This window comes from Lissotriton vulgaris, chromosome 6 (genome assembly GCF_964263255.1).
Source record: "Lissotriton vulgaris chromosome 6, aLisVul1.2, whole genome shotgun sequence".
Classification (NCBI taxonomy): Eukaryota; Metazoa; Chordata; class Amphibia; order Caudata; family Salamandridae; genus Lissotriton; species Lissotriton vulgaris.
Window position 1 is genome coordinate 1,024,717,923 of NC_141694.1, and position 15,884 is coordinate 1,024,733,806.

Here is a 15,884-nt window from a genome sequence, read left to right on the forward strand (position 1 = left end):
TATTTGTGCGCTAACCTTTGTGGATGATACCTGTGAGAAGGTGGCCTGATATGTGATGTCCACTATTCTAGTGGGCACCCTGTATCAGTCCAAACAACCCTTATGGTGATGGTTGTAAAGTCAAACTTATAGACCAGCTATGGACAAAGCAGTCTTAGGCTAAAACTTCAGAGGGCATGTAAAGCCAGCTGTTTTACCATATGTAATCCCTTGAATACCAAATGAAAGGACACCATACAGGATATATATAAAATATATATGTATTTATTTCTAAACAACCCCTCTGAGCTCTTTATTAGATCAGAGGCACATAACAAGTTACTTAATTATCATACAATAAGTTGCACAAAATACAGTAGAGCCCTAGGGGCACTTCAAACCATATATTAAAATAGTGGTATAAGAACCACGTCACGAACAAAGGATAGGCCTAGGGCCTGGGGAATCGCTGGGGCTACACTGTACTACCAAAGGATAGGAAGTAGGAGGCCCACGGGAGGCATGTGCAGTATCTTTACACACACGCAAGTTACCATAGAGTTTGAATGGGAATGAAAGAATTGGAAACTAGTTCTTTTAGGTCACTTCCGGATGGACTAGGAGAAAGCTACTTGAAAGTAAGACACTAGGATAGTTATTACCCACAGGAGCACCGGAGTACTCACGTTACCTCACCCACAGGAAGCGGGTGCATAGGTGTCAAAGTGTGTCGGGTTTCGTCGCTGAATCCTACGGAGCCTTGGAGAAAGATGCTGCAGGCGACCAGGAGAGAAGTGTCCGGTTGGATCCAAGGGCGGATCGAGGATGAAGAGTACCTGAAAGCAGAGGGGACAGAGTCTGGGTGACTAGCCAGTGACCAGGAAGGAACCAGGCGATGTCGCGAAGGAATCAGGTGATGTCGTGAAGCTGGTCTCTTCAGCCACGTGGACCAGGAGGTGTCGACGACGACCAGGAGTCAGGCACGGACTGTCCCATGAAGGCTCTCGCTGTCGGCGGTGTCGGCTTCCGGATTGAAGTCAACAAGCCTTGGCTAAGGCAACCCACGCAGGAATCGAAGATGGCTTCTTAATCAGACCAGCAAGGTCTGATGGGCTGCTCCTTTTCAGGGGAGCAAGGGCCAGTCTGGAGCAACCAGACCAGCGGTGTAGATTCAATATTTCATTGTCACAGAGGCCACTAGCCAACGGGCAAGTGACCGGACAGACGCGTCGAGCAGGAAAATGCAAAAGGGCCCTACGCAGCACTCGTGGAGTGTGGAGGGATGATCTTTGGTGCAGATGATGCTCGGGGCTGGGGCTTCTCAATCCCTGATGCACAACTTAGAGGGTGCCTCAGAAGTTGCACGGAAAGCAATTCGCTGGCTTTCCAAGATGGCAGGTCCCACGTCGCCTCCACGGGTCTCAGCTTTGCTGTGGCTGTGGATCGGGCTGAAGGAAGTCTGGAAGTCCGGGTCTTGTCAGGCTCTGTGTTCGGGCTCCGGCGGGAGCGACGACAAAGCAAACCGTTGATCGCTTGATGGTGCATGCTTGTGCAGGGTGGTCACTCCTTGACCACAAGGGAGATTCTTCAGTCTTATATCTTCAAGTAGAACGTCGAAGGTTCAGAGTTTCGTTTCAAGTTTCAGTCAGGATAAATCTAAAGTATTGGGACTAAGCTCCTACCTATATACCAAATCTAGGGGCTCGATTACCTGCTAGGTCCCTCCTATGGGTGGGACCAGGGAAGGGGGTAGTTACACCCCTTTCCCGTTGTCCAGTTTCGCGCCAGAGCTGGGGCTGGAGTGCCCCAGCACCGGTTTGAACTGGACTATGCATGGGACACCTTGTGTGCCCCAGGCAGTGTCCCGTTTCATTCAGCCCTCCCTGCCCCAATACCCTAGAGCCTGTCTGGGGGGTGCTAGCACCTCCCAAGACAGGAAACATATTGTCCAAGCCTCCCTCGCTGGAAAGACTCCCAGCAGCAGGTCAGACTTGTGTCTGTGGCAGCAGCATCCATTTTGTGATGCTGAGGCTCTGGTTAACATTAACCGGGATTAGTAGGAACAACATGTCTTCCCCCTCTAGAAGGGTGGAATGCTACCCCCGTTGCCAGAACTGCATGGGGGTAGTATTCTAAAGCGTATGACACCTTACACGACATGTTTTGATAAAGCCAAACCAGAGTTAGCATTTAACCGCGAGGTTCATAATGCACTTAAGAGTATATGGTCTGGCTATATCCTAGAACAGCTATAAGGACATGGTTCCAAAAGCTGCAGACAGGTTCAGCTCATGCTAGAGCCTCATCTCACATAAAACCAAGCACTCTGCCTCCAGGATTGTTAAGGCCTGCCATAGGAGTGACTTATAGGTGTATATGTGTCTAGATATAAGGTTAGATATAGGAATACTATACCTAAGCAAGGGGTGATTACACAACCTTGCCCCAGCTGAGTGATCAGCCAGTTGTGTCAGTTTGGATTGCCAGCCAGGGGTGGCAAAAGATATGCTGCAGCCCCTGGTAGGCCTTGGATGCACCTATGCCCTGGGTACCTATAGTACACTGTACAGGGGCTCATAAGGTGACCCAATATCCAACTGGAGATGTACCTAAAGTACATGGAGTCCATTTTACAGAGAGCAGATAGCCTGGGGCCCTGTTTAGCAGGATCCCAGGCCAACTAAGTCGAAAACCAGCTAAACACTAGGCAAACAATCTGGGGTAACCATAGTCAGGTATCCACCTTCCTACAATACCATTTTACTTTTTCAAACCCCCAGGGGCCTTCAGAACCTTTTAAATGCGCTAGATGTATACCGTGGTCAAAAGGGGCTTGAAATAAACTCAATAACAACAAAGTACATGACCATTAGACCCCATAAATGTTTTAAAAACAAAATGCAATCAAACGGAGTTAGTTTAGAGCGTGTTTCAAATTTCGTATATCTGGGGGTGACCATAGATTCTAAACTTTCATGGAATCCTCAGATTGCGAAATCAAAATCTATTCTTAGTCAAAAAGCAGCTCCAATTGTAAAATAACTTTTGACATCATCGAAGGCAATCACTTCAGCATTGTTAGTTTATAAATCTGGGGTCCAACCAGCAGCATTATATGGTTCTGAGTTATGGGGAGGGTGGGGGTACTCTCGCCATTAACTTCAGGGGAGAACAAAATCATGAGGAGATTTACGGCCCTTCCACAAAATACCCCGGTGATTCCCTTAATGTTGGATTTAGGCATTAAGCAGATTGAGCACAGGGCTATTTGGATGTCGCTCTCATATTGGATCAGACTATGGACAACGGAAGAGTTATATATATATATATATATATATATACAAGCAGGCATTAAGTGAATTGATTGCCCTTGACAGTTCCATTACTTTTCCATGGTTGGCCCATATCCGTAGGTGGTTCCTGAATCTGGGCTTGATTAGGTATTGGGAACACCCGGATCAGCTTACCCCCGATTCAAAACAGGAATGTAAGGCCATCTTTTGGAACTTTATTGACAAGAGTGTTATCGTAAGCCTTAAACATGGTTCATTGACTAATCAATTTTTATGTTTTAACCCCTTCGATGCTCATGACGAGCTCAGCTCGTCATGAGGCACAGTGGAGCTGTGCTGATGACGAGCTGAGCTCGTCATGAACAATGGGAGTCATGAAATATCAGCACAGGAGAAAAATATCCCTAGCAGCCAAGGTGTTAAAATAAGCCCCTCCTTTGAACCATTTCTGGATGAGATCGAACCCCTACTAGCCAAAATACTCTACCTAAAATTTAGATATGGTATGTTATTAATCAAGAAATTTACATCTAGGTGGGGTAAAAAGGCTACTGAGGATACTGATTGTATTTGTCCCGAGTGTTCCTATAGGAGGGAAGAAGACATTGCCCCTGTTTTATTCTTCTGTACCCTGTACGAAATTCCAAGGAAAAGGTGGATATGACCCTTGGGTAGGAACCTTGGTACTAGACAGTATACTGAAATGTTGCGCATCTTGAAAACAGATACCTCTAGATTGGTTGTATTTGGAGTAAGCAGATTTTTACTGTTAGTCAATTTTATTAGATTAAAGCGAGGCTTAAAAATCTACATAGAGAAGGAATAAGTAAAAATATGTTCTTAGAGTTTTGGCTGAGAACTGTAATCTTATTCATTCACTTGTATTTGTACATTCTGTCACTAAAGAGTTAATAGCGAATGGTTAAAACTATAGTTGATGAAACGCTGTATGGCTTATGTATTTATACATCCATAGCTCTGTTATGTGTATTTATCATTGATGATGAAGAATATTTCAGGAGGGTCTAAAGTGATATAATCATCAAGAGTTTGTACGACTATTTAAATTCTCATCCTTTTGCTGCCGGGATCAATGAAGTTGCACTTTTGTCTGTACATAAATGTTAGGGAATTGCACTTTATCAACCAGTGTTTACACTGTCAAATATTGCACTTTTTATACAGTCTTTTACTTTATTTATGTACTCTATTTTAATGGAAATTAGGTTCTTTTTCTATTGCTTTGATGATTCTGTGAATCGAATAAAGATGAGAAAAAAAAAATGGTGTCATTTTCACAAAAGTGCCGATTTTGCGACAAACCGTGAAATCCTGGAGGGTCTGACTACTGATTAATATAATAATAAAAATCTACTAAGTTCCTGTGCAATTGGTTTTGCTTAGCCACTGAAGGTTGAACAGGACCTAAGTTTCAATGCACCCAACTCAATGTCTAGTGCTCAGGGTGATAGCAGAACAGAGTGTGAGTGTTCAGTCAGCGTGATTGCGCAGATATGTCAGTAGCGGATCCCAAATCTCCCTGGGGTGTGATGAATGCGGCAACAGCTAGAAATATGTGGTAAGTTAATCCTTACAGTATATTAAATCACTAAGCCACTCCTTAAATTTGGAGGGGGTGTCTCCAACTCCACCTGCAAGCTACTCGCCTTTTTGCTAGAAACATACTCAAAGAAAACATTTCCTATGTATCAGTGGCAATTCTTCTGTGCACCCCAGAAATGTGACTATAGGCGATATTGGAATGTTCTATCTGGTCATCTTAGCCACCACATCAGGCACTTCACTCCAGTATCTATGTATTGCATCACATTGCCTCGCTAGGTGTAGGAACCCCGCTCTCTCATTCCTGCATCTATCGCATCGGTCATTATCTCGCAGTTTATAATTATGTAGACGTGCAGGGATATAATAAGCCCGGTGTATACATTTAAAATTTAAAGTGTACTAGCTTACCCGTCGCGCATTGCTGCAATCTCAGAAGAAATGAAATTTAAGGAAACTTGTTATGATAACATTCAATTTACATTGTGTCATTTTTATTGAAACTTATTCATTTTAATATGGAAAACATTTTAAAGTGTTGTTTTAATTGTTTATTTATTCGAGTGCTTGTGGATACACAATATTTTTTGTTTTTCCGTCTGGTGCGTACACTAATAAATCAGAAGGTTTTCCTACGCGTGAGCTGGCCACATACAGTTGTCCATGTGAGAAGCACGGATTCTCCAAATCTAGTCCACACACTTGCAGCGATTGTCCTTGTGCTTTGTTGATGGTCATTGCAAAAGCGCGTTGCACCAGAAACTGTAAACGTTCAGTATTGGAAAGATTATGAGGGCCCTGGGGGGCCGATATTTTAAATTGTTTTTTTTTTTTTTTTGCCAGAAACCTTCGAGGGGGTGTACTCAACAACTTCCCAAAGTTTCATGGCGATCGGATGAATGGTGTAGTAATGCATAAAGGACAAACAGACATACTTTCGTTTTTATATATATATATAGATAATCCATAAGCAGCTGCTAGCCATGATAGCCCCTGTCTGCTTATAACAATATTCCCATTGCATATCTGTGAGTGTAGTTTCTAGTTCCAGTCCCACTATTTTCTCGCCTGCTGCTGTGTGCATGGGCGTTCTAGTGGAGCCGTGCGGTACAGTGTGGACACCACGTTTCACTTACCATACCGAAGTGGGGTTTTTTAGAGCAGCAACACACTGTGAAGAGGGATCTCTAACCATTCACCAGTGGGAACTTTTCTAAAAGGGATGATGTTGGACGCCTTCTCTGTCCCCAAATTAAACCCTTGGTTTCTCAGAGATATTAAAGAAAAGCTCAACACAGCCATTAAACTATACTTTTAGGAGAACCAGGGACAGTAACATCCACCAATGTTTTATGCGAAGCTTTCAGAGCAGTTATTCGGGACAGGCCCAGGCTCTCATAGGAGGCAAGAAGAGAGACACCTAAAAAGACTGAGGTTATAGAGAGGGACATATTAGCCATTGAGGCTAGGGTGTTGAATGGGGGGGAAGCTGACCTGTACTACCAGTTACGTCTTCATTAACAGGACCTGCGGATCCTGGCAGACAATGCAGCACACCCCCATCATGCACTGGCAATGCAACGCCGGTTGTATAATATAGGCGACAAGGCCAAGAAACTCCTTGTAGGAGAGTAGGATCTGCTTCCTATGGTCACCCCCACTTTTTGCTTTTGCTTTACTGGTTTTCGACTTAGATGTGGCTGTGGGCCTGCTAATCAGACCCACAGCCCAGATGCACTCTCTCTAAATTCAAGCCATGTACTCTAGGTACATACAATTGGGAATTAGGTCACCTTGTCAGCCCCTGTAAAAGTGTACCCTAGGTACTCAGGGCATAGGTGTAACCAAGGCCTACCAGGGGCTGCAGCATGTATTGTGCCACCCCTGGCTGGCCATTCAAATAGACACAACTGGCTGATCACTCAGCTGGGGCAAGGTCGCAACCCCTTGCTTAGGTGTAGTATTCCTATACCTACTTACATATAGACACATAGTAATCTATAAGTCACTCCTATGGCAGGTCTTAACAATCCTGAAGGCAGAGTGCTTGGTTATGTGTGAGATGGTGCTCTAGCATGAGCTGAGCCTATCTACAGCTTTCGGAACCATGTCCTTATAGCCGTTATATGATATTGCCAAACCATATACTCTTAAGTGCATTATAATCCTCGCGGTTAATGCTAACTTTGGTTTGGCTTTATCCAAACATGTCGTGTAAGGTGTCATACGCTTTGGAATACTACCCCCTCGCCAATTCTGGCGACGGGGGTAGCATTCCACCCTTCTAGAGGGAGAATAAATGTTAGTTCTGACTATCCGGGTTAAAGTTAACCAGAGCCCCAGCATCACAAAATGGATGCTGCTGCCACCGACACAAGTCTGACCTCCTGCTGCTGGGAGTCCTTCCAGTTACGGAGGTTTGGACAAAAAGTTTCCTGCTTGGGGAGGTGCGACCACCATTCCAGACAGGAGGATGTGTATTGGGACAGGGAGGGCTGAATAGAATCAGACACTGCCTGGAGCACTCTAGGTGCTCCATGCATACCCCAGTTCAAACCGGTTGCTGGGGCACTCCAGCCCCAGCTCTGGCGCGAAACTGCACAAACGAAAGGGGGTGTAACCACCCCCCTTCCTGGTCCCACCCATAGGAGGGACCTAGTGACCAAACCAGCCCCCTTTAGTTGTATAAAGGTAGGAGCTGACCCAGGAGACTTTAGATTAATCCTGGAATCGAACTGAAGACGAAACTCTGGACCCTTCGACATTCAACCAAGCTGAAGACTGAAGAATCTCCCTTGTGGCCAAGGAGTGACCACCCTGGGCAACCAGACACCATCCAGCACCTCGACGGCTTGCTTTGTCCCTGTTCCCGCCGGAACTCGAGCACAGAGCCTGACAAGACCTCGACTCCCGGACCTCTCTGACCCCACTGCACGACTCCAGCACAGCTGAGCCCCGTGGAAGGCGTCAGAACCCGTGGAAGCAGGCAACTTGGAAAGACTTCGACTTGCTAACAATGCAGCTCCTGAGGCCTCCTCAAAGCTGTGCACTGGGGACTGAGACACCCCGACACCGAGCTCCACCTGCACCGAAGACCAGCCCTCCACACTCCATGAGATCTGGGTGGGGCCCTTCTGCTTGTGTTCTGTTCGACGCATTGTCCGGTTGCTGGCCCTTTGGCTAGTAGCCCTCTGACGACAATCCTTTTGAGAATCCATCGCTGGTCTGGTTGCTCCAGACTGGCACTTGCGTCCCTGAGACGGTGAAGTACCTCAGACCCTTTTGTGTATCCTGCGTGGGTTGCCTTTGCTTAGGCTTGTTGGCTCTGATCTTGAAGTCGACCCCTCCATCTGCAAGAACCTTCGTGGGACAGCTTCTCTCCAGCACCTGGTCGTCCTCGACGCCTCCTGGTCCGCGTGGCTGCAACAACAAGCTTCACAACAGCACCTGATTGCTCCTCGACGACGTCTGGTTCCTCCCTGGTTCCACCTGGTCACTGGCTAGTGACCTAGACTCTGTCCCCTCTGCTTTCAGGTCCTCTTCATCCTCGATCCACTCTTGGATCCACCCGGACATCTTCCTCCTGGTCGCCTGCAGCATCTTCTTCCAAGGCTCCATAGGAAACGACGAGAAAACCCGACACACTTTGACACCTATGCACCCGCAGCCCGTGGGTGAGGTAACGAGAGTACTTCGGTGCTCCTGTAGGGATTGACTATCCTAGTGTCCAGTTTTGTTAGTTGTGTAATCCTAGTTAGACCGGAAGTGTCCTAAAACTTCATTACGTACCTTTTTACGTTCCTATTGACTCTCGCGTGAGAGTATTGACTCTGCACGCGCCGCCTGTGGGCCTCCTCCTAACCTAAGGGTCAGATAGTGTAGCCTCAGCGGTTCTCTAGGCCCTAGGCCTTCTCCTTTCCCAAGTTGTGGTTCTTATATACCACTCACTTAGTATATGGTTTTACGCGCCCCTAGGACCTAGCTGTAAATTGTGCTATTTAAAGTATTTCTAAGTGTAACTTGTTATGTGCTTTGGCCTCTGATCTCAAAGAGTTCAGAGGAGTGTGTTAGTAAATAAATACATATATATTTTATATATATCCTGTGTGGTGTCCTTTCATTTGATATTCAAGGGGTTACATATGGTAAAACAGCTGGCTTTACGCGCCCTCAAGAGTCTTTTAGCCTAAGACTTTTCTGTCCACGCTACCTCTAGGATAGCTGGTCTATAAGGTAGCTAAGCCTATGCTGGCTATGTTTCAGATGGCATTGACCCATGGACAAACTGCCAGATGACCAGCATATGGCCCAGATTGTGGTCATACACAAAAAAGGAAAACCCCCGACTGACTGTGGTTCCTATAGGCCCATATACATACTAAATGTGGAGGCCCGAGTATTGGCTAAGACTCTAGCAACGCATTTAAGTTATAACAACCATCGACCATCAGGATCAATCTGGCTTAATGCTGCTCCGGAGTACTCGCCTTAATTTGAGGAGAGACTATGAGGTAGTTCACATGACTGGCGGTTATATGAACAGTGGTTCTGCCACTGTAAAGCATTTCATTTTGTGTCCCCCTAGGGGTGGAACTATCAACAAATGATTTAAAATAGCTCAACACTGAAAGAGAAAGACAATCAATTTGAGAAAATATAAATGTATTGAAAACATCATGTATTTAAAGATAATGACATAACTAGACACATCAAACATACACAACAAACATAGGTGATAATCTACAATAGTGTCATACAAAAGTGATAGATTGTGACTGTACACATCGCAACACTACAATATTTACATAGAGAACACAATACATGGAACATCAATTTGTCTTATTGATAGCATTGTATTCATAGCAACATAAACCCTAGCAAGACTTCCTTTATTGTGTGACTCTTGTTGGGCAACAACGCTAGATCATGTACATCAAAGTTTCGACCCATAAAAACGTGGGTATCAATCACATCACTGTAGGGTCTTCTTCAGGACAAAGAAACAGTTGTGTATGGCCTTCTGATGTGACTTCTGAAGCTCAACTGAATGGACAGCTTAAATAATCAAGGAGCCCACCGGGCTAATCGGGACTTCAAAATGTGTTGGAGGTGAAGAGATATTCCTCTTGTAGAGCCACGTGTCTCAATAATTCAATAAAGTGATCAGTTATCAAGAAGAATCAGGGGCACACCTTCTCTCCGCAAATCTCTGGCGTGACACGCTCGGAGATCGGTAATGGCTATTTGAGCCTGCAATGTTGTATTCATCACATTTCACCCTGGCACGTTTTTTTCAATACATTTATATTTTCACAAATTGATTGTTTTCCTGTTTCAGTGTTCAGCTATTAAATCATTTGTTGATAGTGTCACCCCTAGGGGGACACGAAATGAAATGCTTTAAGGTGGCAGAACCACTGTTCATATAACGTACTTATCACTGGGTTCTGTGCGTTACTGGGTTACCTCATTGAGATTATCAATCACATGACTGGCCTGCAGGGCGCAGATTAGGCACTGTTGATGGCTCTGGACTCCAAAATGGAGTTCAATAGTATTGAATGGCTTTAACTATTCGCTGGGTTGACCAGGCTAGGGTTTGGACTGAAATTATGTGGGTGTGTGAAATTCCTCTGCCGGGCCCCTACGGCTAGGTTGCAGGGCAAAAAAATGACATCACACACTTTTAAATTGCAGAAGCAAACTAAGAAAACAAGTTACTTACCTGTAACTTTGGTTCCCCAGTATTGGTAACTTTCATAGATTCCCATGCTTTGTATCATTCCCCGTCGTCGGAATGGGAGCCTCGGTAAATAGAAAATACCATAGTAGTAAGCACAAAGTGAAAAAATAGGCCTAGGCCTCATCTCATTTTGTAGCTTATCCACCTCTTTTTGTAAAAGAGACCAAAATTCTGCAGTAGCCAATCAGAGCAGCCTCACCCCATAGAACCTTCCTGAGAGAAGCTCAGAGCCTCAGATTTTCGTAGCCGTTGTGAACAGCTATCCACCAAGACCAGAAGACTGAGCTTTCCCAGGGGAGGTGGGTGGGCGCATGGGAATCTATGAAAGTTACCAATACTGGGGAACCAAAGTTACAGGTAAGTAACTTGTTTTCTTGCCCCAGTATTGGAACTTTCATAGATTCCCATGCTTTGTATCAGAGTAACCAGCAGTAAACAGAAAAAGCATATTTTGCAACATATGAGCCTGAAAATGTGATACATCTCTGATCAGAAAAGCAGAAACACATTAGGATCATAAAATATGACAAGAACACAGCCATACAAAATATGCGAATAGGAAGGCGGGATAGAAAGGAAAGCTCACTGACTTATTGGAAAAGATTCCTCAGAACTGCTTGGCCCACTGCCGCATCCTCCTTCACAGAAGAATCCAAACAGTAGTGGCGGGTGAAGGTGTGGACACTGCTCCACGTTGCTGCTCTGCAAATGTCCTTGATAGGGACTCCTGCGAATAGAGCCGCAGATGAAGCCATTGATCTGGTAGAGTGAGCACGAACTGCTCGCTGCAGAGGTTTCCCAGCCGCCTGGTGGCAAAATTGTATAGCACTGGAAATCCAACGGGAAATACAAGCTTTAGAAACTGGACATCCTTTGCGTGGAGCACTGAAGGAAACAAAAAGCTGTGAAGATTTTCTGAAATGTTTCGTTCGTTCCAGGTAGAATTTCAGGCATCTGTGAATGTCCAGAGAGTGCAAAGTTCTTTCCGCGGGTGTAGAAGGCTGTGGAAAGAATGGTTTCAAGACTACCGGCTCATTTAGGTGGAATTCCGAAGGTACCTTCAGGATAAACTTAGGATTCGTCCGTAGAATCAGAACATTATTCTTAAACTGGAGAAATGGTTCCTCAATCGTGAAAGCTTGGAGCTCACTTACTCTTCGAGCCGATGTCAGGGCCAAGAGAAGAGCCAGTTTCCAGGAAAGAAACTTAAGGTCAGACTTATGAACAGGCTCAAAAGGGGCTTTCATGAGAGATGACAAAACTAGATTCAAATGCCAGGCCGGTGGTGGCGGCCGGACTGGAGGAAAGACCCTGAATAAACCCTTCAGGAATTGTTTGATAATCCTCGCTGACCATAGGGAAGGACCTGAAGATGAACGTCTGAATCTAGAGATGGCTGCCAGATGGACTTTTACAGAAGATGGAGCCAATCCAGATTTCGCCAGTGAAAGTATGTAGGGCAAGAGTTTGTGCGGAGAAGAAGTATATGGGTGTAAACCTTCCTTCCGGCACCAAACACAGAATCTCTTCCATTTAGCACGATAGGTCTTGTTGGTACTAGGGGCTCGAGCCTGAGCAAGAATGTCTCTACATTCCCCTGAGAGATCTAAACCCTGGAACTCTCTGAACTCAGGAGCCACGCTGTCAATCGCAGTGACTTCAAGTCCGGATGTAGAACCTGTCCGTGAGACATTGTTAGCAAAGTTGGAACAGGATGCAGGAGAACTGGCTGGTCCTGGGAGAGGAGAAGAAGTTCCGAGTACCAAAATTGTCTGGGCCATGCTGGAGCGATCAGAATCATCCTGCACGGTTCCACCTTGAGTTTGCTGATCAACCTCGGAATCAGTGGAATGGGAGGAAAGGCGTAAACAAAGGCGCCTGACCAGGCAATCAAAAGCGCATTCCCCAAGGATTCCCGATGGTGAACCCTGCTTGCGAAGGACAGGCATTTGGCGTTCTGGGGAGTCGCAAACAGGTCGATGGATGGTGTCCCCCATCGTGCAAAGAGCTCCTCCAGAACGGTTTGATCCAGTTCTCACTCGTGAGAGACTGTTCTCTGGCGACTCAAAGCGTCTGCCCTGACATTGAGTGTCCCCGCTAGATGTTCCGCTGAGAGGGAGACATTGTTCTGGATTAACCAATTCCACAGCTTCTGGGCTTCCTTGGAGAGGGTGGAGGATCTTGTTCCACCCTGTTTGTTTATTTAGTGCATGGCTGTGGTGTTGTCCGTACGAACCAGCACTGCACGGTTGTGAATCCTCGGAAGAAAAGCTTGCAGAGCCAAACGGATAGCGAGAAGTTCCAGGAGGTTGATATGGAACTTGCTCTGTACTGGACTCCAATGACCGCTGACCTTTAGCTCTTGGAGGACCGCTCCCCATCCTTCCATGGAAGCATCCGTTGTTAAAATAAGGGGAGATGGTGGAAGTCGGAACGATAATCCCTTGGAAAGATTGTCTTTTAGCAACCACCAGCTGCCTGCTTTTCTCATTTCCTGGGTAACGACAATCCTGTCGTCGAAGGATCCTGTGACCTGCCGCCACTGTCTGTCCAATTGCTCTTGTAGTGGACGCATCCTGAGCCTGCAGTGCGGAACTAAAGGTATGCAAGATGAAATCGATCCGAGAAGCGATTTGTACCTGCGAACTGTCAGTGTCTTTCAAGATTGGAGAAGACGAGCTGAACACATTAGTTTGTTCTGGCGTTCTTCCGTTGGAAGGGCTAAGCAACTGTCTGTGTTCAGGATGGCCCCTAGGAACCTCGCTGACTTGGATGGGCATAGAACCGATTTTTCCCTGTTGAGTCGAAGACCTAGTCGCTCGAACAGATCTTTGCATGTCCGGACTGCATTGGACGCTTCTAGAACCGATGGAGCCTTTAGCAGCCAATCGTCCAGGTATGGAAACACTTGAATAGCTTGCTTCCTGAGAAAAGCTGCCACCGGAGCCAGAATCTTTGTGAAGATCCGCGGAGCGGACCGGAGACCAAATGGCAGTACTTTGAATTGAAAGTGGCTCTTGCCCACTGTAAATCGAAGATATTGCCTGTGAGCTGGATGAATTGGAACGTGGAAGTAGGCGTCTTCCAAATCTAGGGTCGCCATATAATCCCCTGGATTGAGTAGACGAAGGATGTCCTGAAGAGTGACCATCCTGAAGGACAACTTCACGAGATAAGTGTTGAGCTGCCGTAGATCTAAAATTGGACGCCACTTGTCCTTTGTCTTCCGAACCAGGAAGAACCTGGAATAGAACCCTTTCCCCTTCTGCGAAAGGGGTACAGGCTCTACCGCCCCCTTGGTGAAAAGTTGGTGGGCTTCGAGATGAAGGAGCCTGAGATGTTTGGGAGGGAAGGCATCCGGCGCTCTCGTTGGAGGAAGGTCTTGAAACTCCAACGTGTGTCCTTCTCTGACAATCTGTAGGACCCACTGATCCGATGTAATGATCATCCAGTTGTTTAGGCAATGGGCAATCCTGCCCCCCACTGATGTGAATGAGGGAACAGGAACAGTGGAAAGAGCCACCTGGCCGCTATTGTTTCCTGGTGTTGTCTCTCCTTTGCTGCCCCTGACGTCCTTTAGGCTGCTGGCGAGAGAAAGAACCCCTTTGAGAGTATTGAGGCTTATACGTCTGGCTGGACTGTGATCCAGAAGAGTAGCGATTTTGATTTCCTCCACGATAAGAAGAAAAACCTCTACCTCTAGCCCCCCTGAAAGGCACTTTACGATACTGCAATGTACCTAAGGACTTAGCTGTATCCGTGTCCTTTTTGATGCCTTGCAGGGCCTCATCGACGTGCTTGCCAAACAGCATCTCACCGTCGTATGGTAGATCCAAGATCTTATTCTGCACCTCTTGCCTGAACCATGTGGCCTTCAACCACCCTTGGCGTTGCAGAACCGCCGAGCCGGCAAGTGCTCGGAATGCGGTGGTCGCTATATCCATTGCCACATCAATGACCTCCGAAGAGGCTCGCTCCCCTTCGAGCAAAATCTTCTTCACCTCCTCTTTAGAAGAATCCTGCAGTTCTTCCACAAATGGAGCAAGGTCGCACCACATTTGCCGATCATAGCGTCCCAGAATCGCTAAAGCATTGGCTGCTCTAACCAGGAGACTGGCCATAGCTGAAAATCTTTTGCCTACATTGTCTAGGCGCCTGCCCTCCTTATCCGGCGGTGTAGTCAGCGGCGTAGAAGGATTCTTAGATTTGCTCTGGGCGGCCTGAGAAATGACCGAGTCCGGTTTCGGTTGGCCAAGCAAACATGCCGGACTGCCATCAGGTGCCTTGTACTTCTTTTCTAGTCTTGGTAGCACCGGGAGGACTGTGGCCGGATTATGCATAGCCTTCAAGCCCTCAGACCAGACATGCTCAATGATCGGTATGGACCTTACTGATTTCCTGAAGGGTTCCTTAAAGTCATATAAGAAGCAATCCGATTGAACCGTGGTCACTGGGAGACCAAATCTTTTGGATGCCCTGTCCATTAGGTTGTGAAACCCTCCAACGTCCGCTGGAGGCGAAGTATTGTTATCTGGATCTGTGTTGTCCGGATCCATAGGGTCAGTAGTATTCCACGGCGCCTGTTGATCTTGATCAGGATCCGCTTGTTGGTCTGCATCTGAAGAAGCAGCGTCATCATCAGTATCCTGCACCTGCACCACCTCTTGTGGGCGCATTTCCGGCGCAGTGGCACGCTCTCTTGGAGGCAAAGAATGGTCTGCCACAGGTTGTAATGTCTGAGGCGGAGTTGTTGGGGGACGCATTTGTTGGGCTTCTGGAGGAGCAGGGAAACGTTGTCGGTAGTCCTGCAACATAAATTGTAAATCCGCAACTAAAGTGGATGGTATTGCCACCATCCCTTCAGGTACCTGACGCGTAGGCTGCTGTGAAGGCATGTGCCTGGTAGTAGTGCGCTCCTCCGCATAATAATGTTCTGGAACATAGTGCTGTCGTTCCATCTGCTCTTCCTCAGAGCTAACATCCTGAACCTTAACCTGGAGGTCAGATGGGCTATAGGCTTGCCCAAATTCACTAAAAGTCTCTTCATCAGAGTCCTCTTCTAACAGTAGGCTAGGTGGTAATCTCTGAACCTGACGAGGAGACGTCATCTCTGGCGTTATTTGCCTCCTTTTACGCGAAAAAACATGTTTTTCAGAAAATTCCGTCGTCGACGAGGTCGTCGTCTACGAGGTCGTCGTCGACGGCAAGCTTTTATGGGTCTGCGTCGACGGTGGAAGTGCAGACGTAGACACTGTCCTCGTCGTCGGGGATTGCGTCGTCGACGAGGTGAAACTCATCGTCGACGA

At 46.7% G+C, this 15,884-nt stretch overlaps 1 protein-coding gene across 3 annotated transcripts in view; it reads right to left on the minus strand.

The window, feature by feature from the left end:
• Window positions 1-15,884, minus strand: part of TSNAX (translin associated factor X) — a 937,068-nt gene that overhangs the window by 109,119 nt on the left and 812,065 nt on the right. The window lies entirely within an intron of this gene.